Here is a 12925-nt window from a genome sequence, read left to right as displayed (position 1 = left end):
CACGTTCTTCCACTAGCCTACCTCCCCGTGAGGTAAGCCTAGAAGATTACCTACGCGCTCTCAGATTGTCCCTGACTAGACCCCCCTTGCTCTGGGCACACTTGCCAAGGCTTTGCTGGACCACTGGACAACTGGACCAGTCATATCCCACACGCTGGACACCAATCAATGTGACAACCCCAGACCTACTGGGATATGCCACAGTTTCACTAAGCTGCCACCAACCATTCCCTGTAAGGAGTCACACAGACCAGGAATGGATTTTTAACAAACAAAGGAATAAGGTTTATTTAAATAACACACAGGGAAAATAAAAGGGTCAAGTGAATAAGATACAGTAACGTGGCTTAGTCTCAATCATACATACACCAGTTTGGTTCACACAGAACACCTTTAAATAAAGCACAGACCCTGAACCTATCAGTTCTGGCTAACCATACAGACACCTGAACCTATCAGGTAGGTACTGACTGACACACAGTAGTACCCTGTCTGACACACAGACTCCCACACCAGCTTCTTTTCTCAGCTTCTCCTCCAGCTTCTAAACTTCTCCACACAAGCTCCACATATATATACAGTACAGCCCCTCCTCCTGATGTCCCGCCTTCCACTCCCCATAGGATGGAACTTTCCCTCCAAACCCATGACAGACAGGTAACATCAGTGCTGTATGTAACACTTAACATATAGCAGTTTACTTTCAGAAGTTATATCCTTTGCATATCTGCAGATTCCTGGCTCTGCATTTACAGGTACATTATTCCCAGTGCAGCAACAGCAAAAATCTTTTGACTTGCATATTGTGATGCTTTCCACGTAACTCCATTTCATGCTGCACTCCCGTGCCTGATTGTTTTTGCTTTATTATTTGGGTTGTGTTTCTCTTGTCTGGTTTTGTTATGGCCCAAACCAACCAACCAATTATTCCTATTGTGCTGATGTGACACAACCAAGCAGAATTACTGGCAAAAGTGGTAACAGAGGGAGGACAGGATCAGCAGCGCAGACAGTCCTGTTTTGATTTTCCGTCTGCTATGTCTTGCACATTCTTTTGCTTATCGGTCAAAACTTCTGTTGTCCTCTCCCACCTTACAAGCAAGCAGGTTTGGATCTGTGGATGGAGAAATGAAGCTAGGTCGTTCCGTATCATTATAACCCAAAGAGACTCCAGATTATTCAAGGACAACAAAAGGGAGAAAGCACGAGGATTTACAAGCTCACAATATCTGGTATCACCTGATTTGTCACAGACGGTTTCCTCACAATTTGCTGGTCATGGCTGTGGCATATCTGGAATGTTGTTGGTATAACCAACCTTGCATCAAATATGAGAGACCAGGGCTGGGGACCCTTCAGCCCTCCAGATACTTTGCATTACAATGTCCATTATCATTTATCATTAGACATGGCGTAAGAACTACTGAGAACCGAATTGCATAATACCTGGAGGACAAAAAAAATCCCTATCTTTTTATAGCAATTAAGCTAGTGCTACTCAGCTTTAGGGCTAATTTGCTAGAAACATTCTTATTAATTGTCATCTGAAATCATAACAGAAGAATATGTACATGCACATCATTTGCACGGCTCTTTCTTTCCAGTAAATGCAAATGAATAATTAAGATGAGATTATAAGTTGTCATATCATATGGCTCTTCTTGGCACAACTTCAGGCAGCCATTTGCACTGAGGGGACTTGTGTTTCTTTCTTCCTTCGCAAACAGCTCTTTGGAGAGTAGGTGTCAGATAACTGTACAGGGCAAGTAAAGTAGGCAAACAAGTTTAGCCCACTTAATTTATCTGTGTAAATCATGTCTTGTGTGGGCTTGAACATCCCTCCCTTGGCAGTGAAAAGGGAAGGAGCTTTTTGGAAGATGGGGTTGTTTGGAGTCTTTACAACACGTGGTTGTATTCTGGGTGCCGTGACCAGATGAAGTAGCCCAGTCGTGTGTGTCCTCCCCCCGTGGTAAAACATCCACCTGCACACAAAGTCACTCACTCTCTTTCTTCCTTGATTGGAAATGGAAATCGTTGGCCAGAAATTAATGCATTCCAGATATTGCCTTGAAAGACCCCTGAATACCATAAATAAAGTGTGGGCTGGGGCCGATGGGAGGGGGGGATAGAGGGGAATTCTGGAAGATTTCCCTACCCGCTTCTTGACTTTGCAACCCCTTTGTGCCTCTAAGTGCTTCTCTAGAAAGCATGAATAGCCTTAGGGAGAAAAAACGTGGTTGGTGGTTGGAAGTTGGTTGGAAAACAGTGTGACAACAGTGAATTAGAACCAGGAATCCTATCATCTTTTATATATCAAAGTATGTCTCTAAGACATAGTAGCTTTATACATTTTTCTCATAAACCAGTGTCTGAATGTGATTTCTGAAAGTAAAGAGGCTTCCACTAACCGCCTTTTGATGGTCAGGGGCTGAATCCACAGGTTAAATCTACTGATCTGCTAGCACTGTAGTGGTGGGTTAGAGGTCTTGACTGGAGCTCAGAAAGCCAGCTTTGCTTCTTAGTACCTTTAATTAATTACATTTAATGTGGTGGCACGGTGGGTTAAACCACAGAAGCCTCTGGGCTGAAAGGTCAAAAGACCAGCAGTTTGAATCCACGCGACGGAGTGAGCTCCCGTCGCTTGTCCCAGCTCCTGCCAACCTAGCAATTTGAAAGCATGTTAAAAACGCAAGTAGATAAATAGATACCACCACGGCGGGAAGGTAACGGTGTTCCGTGTCTAGTCACGCTGGCCACATGACTACAGAAACTGTCTTTGGACAAACACTGGCTCTACGGCTTGGAAACGGGGATGAGCATCGCGCCCTAAAGTCGGACGCGACTGGACTAATTGTCACGGGGAACCTTTACCGTTACTCTAACTTTAATTTATGCTGCTTTCTACTAGGTCTGGGACTGAAAGCAGCTCGCAGTTTAATAAATACACTAAAATAAAGTATGGGCTAATTCAGAGAGGCGTTGTTTGATGTGCTTCAGGAGCAAATGGTTTGCTCTTTTTTCTTACAACCACATAATGTAACTGCTAGAGTGAACCAATTTGCCCCTACAACCCCCCAACGTGCATAGTTTTAAATCCCTGTCAGGGGCTTCTACATTTTAGGTGCAGGTTTGTGTAACTCTAGTTTAGTCTGTTCCCCGTGTGTGTAATTGCTGGGAATGCACTGAAATTTAGCCTTGCAGCTCCATAGTCAGTGTCAATGTCCAGTATTGTGAAATGGCTTTAAAAATAAGCTGCTTCAAGATATTGGCAAATTGAACACTTCCCCTGATCCTATGTGGAGGGACAGGGGAACAACAACCACAACAACCACAACAACAACCACAACCACCACCACCACCACCACCACCCCCAAATAAGAAAGTGGATGATAATGACAAAGATCATGCAGTGACTCTTCTGCAAAATATGATGCAGGCAACATTGCTGGCCTTTGTCTCAGATGTTACCACCTAAAGATATGAACAAGATTCTTTGGCGGGGGGGGGGGGTGAAGAGTTTGTAGAAGTTTGTAGAAAACAAAAACTCCTCCTTCTCCGCAATAGTTCCATGACAAATTATCCTCTACTTCTGAGACCTTCACTATGCAGCCAGAATGGGGTGGAATGTTGACTTCTTTTTCAACTGCTCCAGTGCCCCCCACTGGACAAGCCATGGTGCTGGCAAGCTGCTTTTTTCTGAAACTTGGCCTTTCTCCCTTACTCCTCCCATCATCTGGGTTGTGCTTGCTCTTTCTGAGCACCTGGAAGGGCAGGGAGTCTGTGGTTATAAAATCCAAAATATTTAGGCAGACTACCCACGAATGGAGCAGCCTGTTTATCTAAACCAATATTTTCCAGTCATTGCAGTAGTTCTGATTGACTACCATAGGCTAGAATCAACTTAAGTTAAACATATACACAAAACAGGGCAACCTGACACCTGCTCCAAAGAGGTTTCTGCAATCTGAACAGTGAGTGCAAAAAAGCTATTCATAAAAAAGATGCTTCTGTTTAGTAATGGCAAGGGTTTGTTGATTATTCTGGCTTGTGCAGTTCGCTGCCAATTAGAGTACTCCAGCAGAAGTTAAAAAGTTACTTTTGAGAAGAATGAGTGTAGTTACAGGATACAGCCAAGCAACAGAAGGATAGTGCTTTGGGGCACCGGTTCACAAATATATATAGACACAGAGAGAGTATATTCCTAACAGTGTTGTTACGGCATGCCATTGAGTCACCTCTGACTTAGTACATAAAAATAGAGCTTAAGTTGTAGGCATGCACTTTCATTTGAAATACAGGAGCATAATATGTTTTTAGAGTAAAAACTGTTTTGAAAGTGAAAAAGAACAATGAGAATGTGTTGAATTCATTCTAAAAATATAATGGCTTATAGCCTTAAAATAAGGCACAATAAAACAACAGAAAACAGAAATATATCTCTTACAGCATTGAAGTTTTAAAATGTAAAAACATGTAAGGTTTACACACACACACACACACACTCTTAGCTCTCACCATTTTTAGACACACAGAAAACATTTCTAAACAATGCTCACCCATTAATTTTTTTTTCAGATTAAGTGAAATCCAAACTTACATCACAAACCTCTGCTATTAAACAGCCATAGAAATATATGTGCACCATTTACCCATCAGATATCAGTATTTCCTATTTTCAAGGGAAGGATTCATCTGAATATGCGAAGAGGTTCTCACTGCCGCCTCTCTTCATGCCATGGAAGACCATTTACCCATTTTGACCAAAGCTTTCCTCTTTAGACGGTCACTCCAGATCCAAGGAGACCAACAAGGGCTAGAAGTCTCACCTTCCTCAGACATTCAGTTTAACCCTTTTCTGAACAGCTGGATGGGGCAATTATGACTGAGCTACATTTCAGATTTCTCTACAGTATATGAACTGACAACCTATGTCCTCTATTGCAGTGATGTCTAACCTTTTCCAAACCGTGGACTGTTTGGGGGGATGGGGCACCTGTGGGGGTGGGTGGGCCATGTATGCAGTGGGTGTGCATGCATGTGAGGTGGGGAATGCATGCGGGGGAGGGGGGCAGGAGATCTGTTTCCACGGCCCGATCCTGCCAAGGCCACAGCCCGGTTACCAGGCCAAGGACCGGGGGGGGGTTGGGAACCCCTGCTCGGTTGGCTCAATACTGGCGATCGATTCCTCTCTTCAATATAAGAAAATAAAATCTGAGAACCACAAGTAAGGGAAAATTCAGGAACCGAAGTAGCACCACAAAACTATAGAGTGGTTCCCCAAGTAATCAGTCAGCCATAGGAGTTAAGGAAGTTACAAGGGCATTATCTTCCCCCTGTCTAGCGTTGACAACAAGTCCAGGGATAAGTTTTTATAGACAAGCTGTCGTTAAAGCCGGAAGCACATCAGCATGGGAGAGATGTGGCCAAGACGGTCTTTCCTGGCTGTGATAACAGGCTGGAAAGGAATCCCATGCTTAAGTCTGGAAGACTGACCACAAAACAAAGCAAGATCGTTTGCAGACTTTGAGAGCGGAGAGAAGCTTCAGGGGTGACACTCTCACAACCAGCCCTTAAAAATGTTTCTCTCCTTACAGTTTCTGTTTCTGCCCCAAGTCACAAAGATCAGGAACACGGAGAGCTTCAGGAGGACTCCTAGCTTGGGAGAACAGCTCATGAGTTACATTCAGGAGATCAGAGGCTGAAAGGACGGATGGAACCCCCCTGTAGATGACAATGGGGGAAATAACATGTATGTGCCCAGCCACAACTTAGCCCGTTAGGAAAAGCACTTATCTGCATTGATGCTCTGGTCCCTCTGGGATCCAGCCAATCCTTTGCAGAACTTGAAGAGTGACTTTCAAGGAGATGGCTGAAGCCGTTCATAGCCGAGCAACCAAATCCCTGATAAAAAGACATGAAATATTTGTCAACATCCTCTCTAGGATAGACTACTTTGGACATGGCTCATTCATAGCAATTGTACCTAGAACTTTGCTCAGAGCTGTAAGGATTATTTTAAAGCACCACATAAAATATAGAAGCAATGTGTAAAACAACTTGAAGAAATTAAAAAGTTTTAAAGTTGCCTGGAATTATTGCAACAAAGAAAATACCTACACTTAAGGTAATCAGATGAAATTTTGAAATGCTTGTTCACGATTGTCTGATTTCATTGTGGAACTAAACTTTTACTGGGGTAGTGTCAGCTATGATGAACCTAGGAAACCTTTGTCATCTATAAAGGCTTCTGTGATTTGCCCTTTAGGTCTGCTTTTAAGTTGGCACGTAGGGGGAATTGTACTGAGCTCTCCCAAATAGGGTCGGAACATAGTCATGGTCCCTGCTGGCTGGGGAATTTTTTGAGGCACAAGAATAAGAGTAACAATAACAACATGTTTTCCAACTTAATTCATTAGTTAAATAATTCATTCATTCATTCAACTGGGATGACCTTGTGGGTCAGGCAGATGACATTAAGGAGAGACACTCTGACAAGTAACATGGGCCCAAACCACAGAGGGCTTTGTATGTGATTGTCAGAACCTTGAACCTAATCCAGAACGCGATGGGCAACCAATGGAGGCGAGCTAGACCTGGAGTGGTCAAATTTACTTGCAGCAACCATCAGTCTGGCTGCCGCATTCTGGACCTGCTGAAGTCTCCAGATCAGGTTCAAGGGAAGCCCCACATAAGGCCATTGCAGCAGTCGATGTGGGAGATGACTGGGGAATGCACCAAAGTTCTGAAGGAGTCCTTGTCTAGATAGGGGCAACATTGGGTGATTAGCCTAAGCTGGTTGAAGGCTGATCTAGACATGGCTGCAATCTGGGACTCCCAAGAGAGAGACAGGTCCAGAAGAACACCCAACGTACGCACTTGGTCTCTAAACTGGAGGTGAGTATCATCCAGCCTAAGGACCATACCCCCCAACCTATCAGAGGACTCCCCAAGGAAGAAAATCTCTGTTTTGTCTGGGTTCAGTTTGAGCCTGGGTCCATTCCAGTACTGCGACCAGGCAACGCTCCGGCTTCCAGACAGCATCCACTGCAGAGGTGTTAACAGAGATATAGAGTTACGTGCCATCAGCATACTGATGACGCCTTACTCCAAAACTCCTGATGACCTCCCACAATGGCTTAACATAGATGTTAAACAGCACTGGGGATAGTGCCGATCCCTGAAGAAGCCCACACTGAAGGGGCGAAAGTTGTGACAGCTCCTCCCCATTGTGGCCTGAATCCAGACTGGAAAGGGTCAAGGCAGTCCTGCTCCTCCAGGTATGACTGCAGCTTTTGGATAGATTTTCACCATGGGATTTGAGTTTTCTTAACGCCAAACAGAAGAGAAGCAAATGGGATACTAAGCTACTAAGGGGCACTCATGGGCTGCGTACTCAGAAAGGGTTTCCTCCACCAAATCTTTTAAAAAGAAAGCAAATGAGCAGAGCTCCCAGTTTGCAAAACTACATGACAGTGTATGTTCTGCCCTCTGGTGGGCATTACTAGAATTGCCGGCAGGGTGTCTAAGGGAAAAAGAAGAGCCTTTGAATGCCAAAATTTCTATTAAAATAAATGCTAGTGCATAAGGATCCTGCTGCATTCAAGTCCAGACATAAAATGTAAGACACAGGGAATTGTATCCTGGCATCTTTGTTGAGCTTGGTGGTGCCAGTTAGTCAGTCATGACTTGAGTTTGGTTGGATTAATTGGAAAGTATGTGAGATCAATTTTAGTGTATGTTCATCTCTGTCTTTTGCTCTTGGATAGATTTTCACCATAAAAAGAGGTATCAGACTGGTGATTTGATGGGGTTAGGGGGTAGGGCTTTGTTTGTTCCCTTTTAAGAGCTGTCCTGCAACTTTTTTGAGATATTCTTGGGGCACGTCTTCTGTTTGGCACAATTCAGTGGGATTCAAAAGTAGTTGTGTGACAGTTCTTGAAGGCCAGTGAAGGCTCATCAGCAACCTTTCAGGGTGGGGCAAATGCTGCACACCAGCTCCCCACCGCACCGCGACAGTGCTGCGCCTCGAGGGCTGGTGTTGCCACTGCTGCGGCTCCACAGATGACTTCTTCCACCTTTTGCTGAACTCCCAGCGGCTGCAACAATCAGCCGAGGAAGGGCCAAGAACAGCTGGCAGGTGAGGACCCTTGGCTAGGAAGCTGTGAGTGACTCTGGGCCTCCCTGATTCGCGGTGAAGAGGAGAACGGCAGGAGCAGCGAAAAGGGGCAGCAAGTCACTCCGGCACCAAGGCTGGTCCCCAGCCCTTGTCCATGGTTGGGAAGCAGAGAGCGACTACGTGACCACATTCTGCTGAAAGAATCGACCAAGGGTCCTTTGCAGTTTGGTAGGGAGGAGTGTGTTAAATGTCATTTCGTTCCTCCCCTCGACTTTAACAGACCCTTTGCAGTCCAGTTTACCCTACACCAAATGTGCAATGTAACAGGGATACCTTTCAGCACACACAAACACAAAAATATCCCGAGTTCTTTTTCTGCTCCTGTGAGTGTTGCAGCTGGGCTCAAAGGGAATCGGGGGAAAACAGAGAGTTGTTGCATTTCGTCATCTGTGGTGGTCAAACTACCTTGGGGCTTTGACCCTTTAAGCCCTGTCTCCGCTATGCCACTGGAGTCTCTGTAATTTGATGTATAAAAGATATGTCCTCAATCCCTGAACTAGCTATAATGAGCACTTGTCCAAAAGCACTATCAATCAAAAGCAGACTGATGAATTGCCAACCTTTCAATGTTATGTTAAAACTTTGTGCTTTGAATGGAAACACAAAAATCTACTTTTCCTGTCTCTTGTGCCACGCACATATTAAAAGCAACAACGTGTGGTAAAAATGAGAGAAGATAGAACGTACTCCTATGGTCTTCTGAGGGGATCCTGTGGGTAACGAAGAAAGTTCCCTACAGAATTTCTCTCTTGACTGGCTGCCACTGGATAGCTCTGGCACCCGGGGTTTTCCAGTCGTGCAAACGATGGGCAAGTCTGACACTTGTTCCGTCTCTTGTGTTTGAAGTGATTCAATCTCATGCTGTTTCCAATGTGTTTATGTACACATCTGTGGATTTGGGCAAGTTCTAGTCAAACAGGAATGGAACATGTTTCCTAACAACCTGAAGCAGACAGGTTCAACACGAGGGGGAAAGAGGGCCAGGTTCTTGCTGCTCGCCATGTAACTATTAAAACTGAGCATCCTGCCAGGAAGGAAAGAGGCAGCTACCCTAATTCAGATCCATGAGTATGGATTAATGCAGGGGCATTCAAAGTCAGAGGACGGCTGTCGCGATCCACCAAATCCAAAGCCTTCTTGGTTACACACATGCACTCATTCTGGCCCCAGAGCCCCATGATTGACACTGAGACTTTCCCTCTCATTGAAACCCACAGGATGAGAGGGAGACTTGCTGGCAACTAAGAGGATGGACCTGATATTTTCATTAAAGTGGATCTGGAAGTTATTCATGATTGTCCATATCATGTGGTCAGACCTCCTTGATACGAAGGAGTGGCAAGGGGGATGAGATCCAATGATAAGTAGATATTGCAAGGCAAAACGTTGCATTGGTATGTTGTTGGACTGACGGCATGCTGGAATTGTCACTGGATTAAACACCCAGACATTTCTTTTCAGGAGTCACACCTCTACCAGGCTGATGGGGATCCACTAATCAGATTTGGGGCAGGAAATATGGTTGGGTGATGTCAACGTAGCCGTAGCAAATGGATTGCAGCTGCAGTTCTCTGGCGGGAGCTGAACAGGGCTCAGCTCTTGTGGAGGTTTGGGACATTGGGGTCGGATCTGGATGGCTTAAGGGTGAAGATAGGAGTCTACTCACCCAGAACAGTTAACACACCTCCTTGTACGCGGGGTGGTGGTGGTGGTGGTGGTAATTGTGGCAGGGGCAGGATCTGGTCCAGCTTGGTGGCCCGCAAGCCCAACATCTGCCCCAGGTATGTGAGAATCACAGAGCGGCATACACCCGTGTGGTTTCCAGGAGATGGCCATTTCTGGTGTAAACTTCAGCAGCTGCTAAAGTGAACAGTGGTGGGCGCCAGGTGGCCCTCGGGCGTCTCGATGCACCGGATCCAATCCCCCCAGTGCTGGCCAGGGACTGCTGCTGTAAACAATCAAGGGGTGGCCTTTCATCCAAAGAATTGTGCATATTGTCTTCCTTTGTAGTTTTTAGAGCCCTGGGGAGAGCCCGCTGAATGATAGGCCAGCAACTACATAATTAATCACAAAATTAATTGATTCAATATTTCTTAAATGATTATTATATCATATATATATAAAATCCTTTTCCTCATTGATTTCAAAGTGTTCATGAATGACATATAAAGCCCTAAACGGTTTAGGACCTTGATAACTAGCGGAACGCCTTCTGTCCCACCTAGATCTACTCGAGTCACTCACCATAGCCAGGAAAGACGGCTGAGAGAGGCCCGGAAAGAACCAATGGACTCCTTTCGCCATTCAAGAGAGCAACACGGCACTGCAGTTTGATGATGAGAAAATGCAGAGAGAGTCTCAGCCCATAGAAGAATATAGGCTCTTGCCTGAACTGAATGGCGTAGTGGAGGTTGATGGCTTCAAGAGGTCAATATGTTGGTGAACCTGCTCTGGGTTTTATTCTGAACTTTACAAGAGCCATCCGAAGTAGGGAACCTTCTTGTCAAAAGGAGCTGAGCATCCTACACATGGCTTTCAAGGTCTAAACTAAAACCCAGAGCAGATTGGCCACAACACTGACCTTGAAGACACCAGCCTTCGCTGAAATGCCGCTGTGAGGGATAAACTACGAGGCTGGCTCTATCCTTCCTCCTCTTGTCCCATGATAGATTGAGTTCCAGTGGTTGATGGGAAGCTAGGGGAGCATTAGTCACATCTGGCCTTAATTTTCAGTGGATTATTTTCCCAGTGAGTATAAGGCAGACAAAATCTTTATTGTGCTATCAGTAGACGATTACAACATCAAAATAAGATTAACGCACCACTTTAGGGCAGAATCCAAAATCTCAGATAGGCTTGCTGTAGAAGGTTTGGATTAGGCCTAAGTCCCTTTTGCTGGCACAACTATCCTTCTGCCGGCCTAGCCCCCTGAGGCTGGCCTAACCCTCTGTGCGGGCTGATCCCCCATCTGATCAGTGGGCAGAAGGGCCAAAAGGGGGAGGGGAAGTGGAGGAGAAAGGGAGGGGCAGGGGAGGAGCTGAGTTACACCAAGCTCAAACTCCTCACCCTTATGCTGGCACAAGTCAGGCCAGGAAAAAAAAACTCCAAAGTAATTTCCAGCACATGGAACCCAATGGGAGCTCCCAACAAAATTAAGGCCCCAATTCTCTCACCTCTCAGGGAGACACACTCAGATGAAATTAAGATACAGCACATCACCACCGGTATATACTGTATACCCCTCACTCAGATGACAACGTATGGGCCAGGGGAGTCTTTTTCTCTGGCTTTGCAGCATACTCACTTTGGACTCACGAGGAGACACTTGAGTCGTGGTGGTGGTGGCAGCTCACTATGGGAAATGGCACTTTGCAACACAAAAGGCTCAGCACAAAAGTGGGGACAGCACACGCACGCACACACAAAACACCCACTCCAAAGCATGTAATTTCTCTTCTCTGTCTGCCTCGTATCCTAACAGGTAGAGCCATCCAGGAATGCAGCTGCAAGACACAAACACCCCGAAGCCTGGGGCTTCCAGCTTCTAGAAAAGAAAACCCAGGTAAGTGAAGGGGGGGAAGCCATGAAATGTCAGTCTTGCCTTTCTCATGAGAGTACTTCTCACTAGCAACAAATAAGACTTGACTTCTTCTCCTGCCTGTGTCTTCTAGGGCTGAAGTGAAGTTGTTGTGAGAAAGCTGAAACCCTGCATGCGCACAACAGACTTCAGGGAGACTCCAAAGCCCATGAGCCAGGTCAGTCCATACCCCCTTGGTGCCCTCTTTAGCTATCTCCCAACAGCACTGCCATGTCCAGTGCTCTACAACTTCAAAAGAAGCAATGGCCTGCTGTCCTCTCCTTTCCAGACTAGGCTAGGGCTTTGACTGTTGTCCCCCCATCTCTCTTTTTTATACAGGTAGCTGTGCTACGGGTCCAGCTCCCGAAGCACTCAGCCGTGTGTGACCACAGCCATTTCAGTAAGCACTGCCTGAGCCTTGCACCTGGACCCTGGCAATGGTTTGGTCAGACAGCTATGGGTCAGGTGCGGCACAGCTACACGAAGGCTCTCTGCACATGTCTCTCTGCTGTCTGTCTGTCTCTCTGTCTGTCTTCTCTTTGTCGAAGATACAAGGGTGCTTCTGAGGCAAAATGCCAGTGCCCAGGCACGCTATGTTCCTAGCACTCTTTCTTTGAACCTGCTCAATAAAACGCCATCTACAACAACTGTGTCAAGTTTGTTTGTTCTTGTAATTACATGATTACACAAGTAGGCTCAAGGCCTTTCTCCTAGGGGAGGATGTGGCAGGAAAAAGGAAGGAACATAAACTCCATTTTCCACCATAATGTCAGGGGAAGGGTGGAAGAAACCCCATGGCTCGCCTTTAACATGGGGTGGGGCGTGAAAACAAATGCAAAGGGCCCCATCCACCCATATGAGCTCTAGGAACAAGGTTGAGAGTGGGTGAGGCCTGTGCCGCCTGTCCAGTAAGGACCCAGGAGGCTGAGGGTGGGCAGAATGCTACTCTTCAGGGACCCAAATTTCCCTCCCAGAAATTAACCAGGAGGCTGAGGATGGGCAGGATTAGGGTCGGATGGATCCACGCAGCCCCCCAATCATGAGCCAGGAGGCAGAGGGAGAGGGTGGAAGCCAACCCGGCTGCCCAATCATGGGGAAAAGAGCCCAAGTGAAGTCCCTAAACATTACCCAACCAGAAAAGAAGACAGGAAGATGGACAGTGAAAGGTCAGA

The 12925-nt window shown here is 46.0% G+C and overlaps 1 long non-coding RNA gene across 1 annotated transcript; it reads left to right on the top strand.

Annotated features, from left to right (window-relative positions):
* Positions 1-8113: 8113 nt before the first annotated feature.
* Positions 8114-12573, top strand: LOC140707750 (uncharacterized). Its single transcript, XR_012087921.2, has 3 exons — positions 8114-11738; positions 11848-11931; positions 12093-12573. It is a non-coding gene; the product is annotated as an uncharacterized LOC140707750 (long non-coding RNA).
* The last annotated feature ends 352 nt before the right edge of the window (positions 12574-12925 follow it).

Source organism: Pogona vitticeps, chromosome 5, assembly GCF_051106095.1.
Source record: "Pogona vitticeps strain Pit_001003342236 chromosome 5, PviZW2.1, whole genome shotgun sequence".
Classification (NCBI taxonomy): Eukaryota; Metazoa; Chordata; class Lepidosauria; order Squamata; family Agamidae; genus Pogona; species Pogona vitticeps.
Note: the sequence above shows the minus strand (reverse complement) of the source record. Positions and strands in the feature narration are given on the sequence as shown.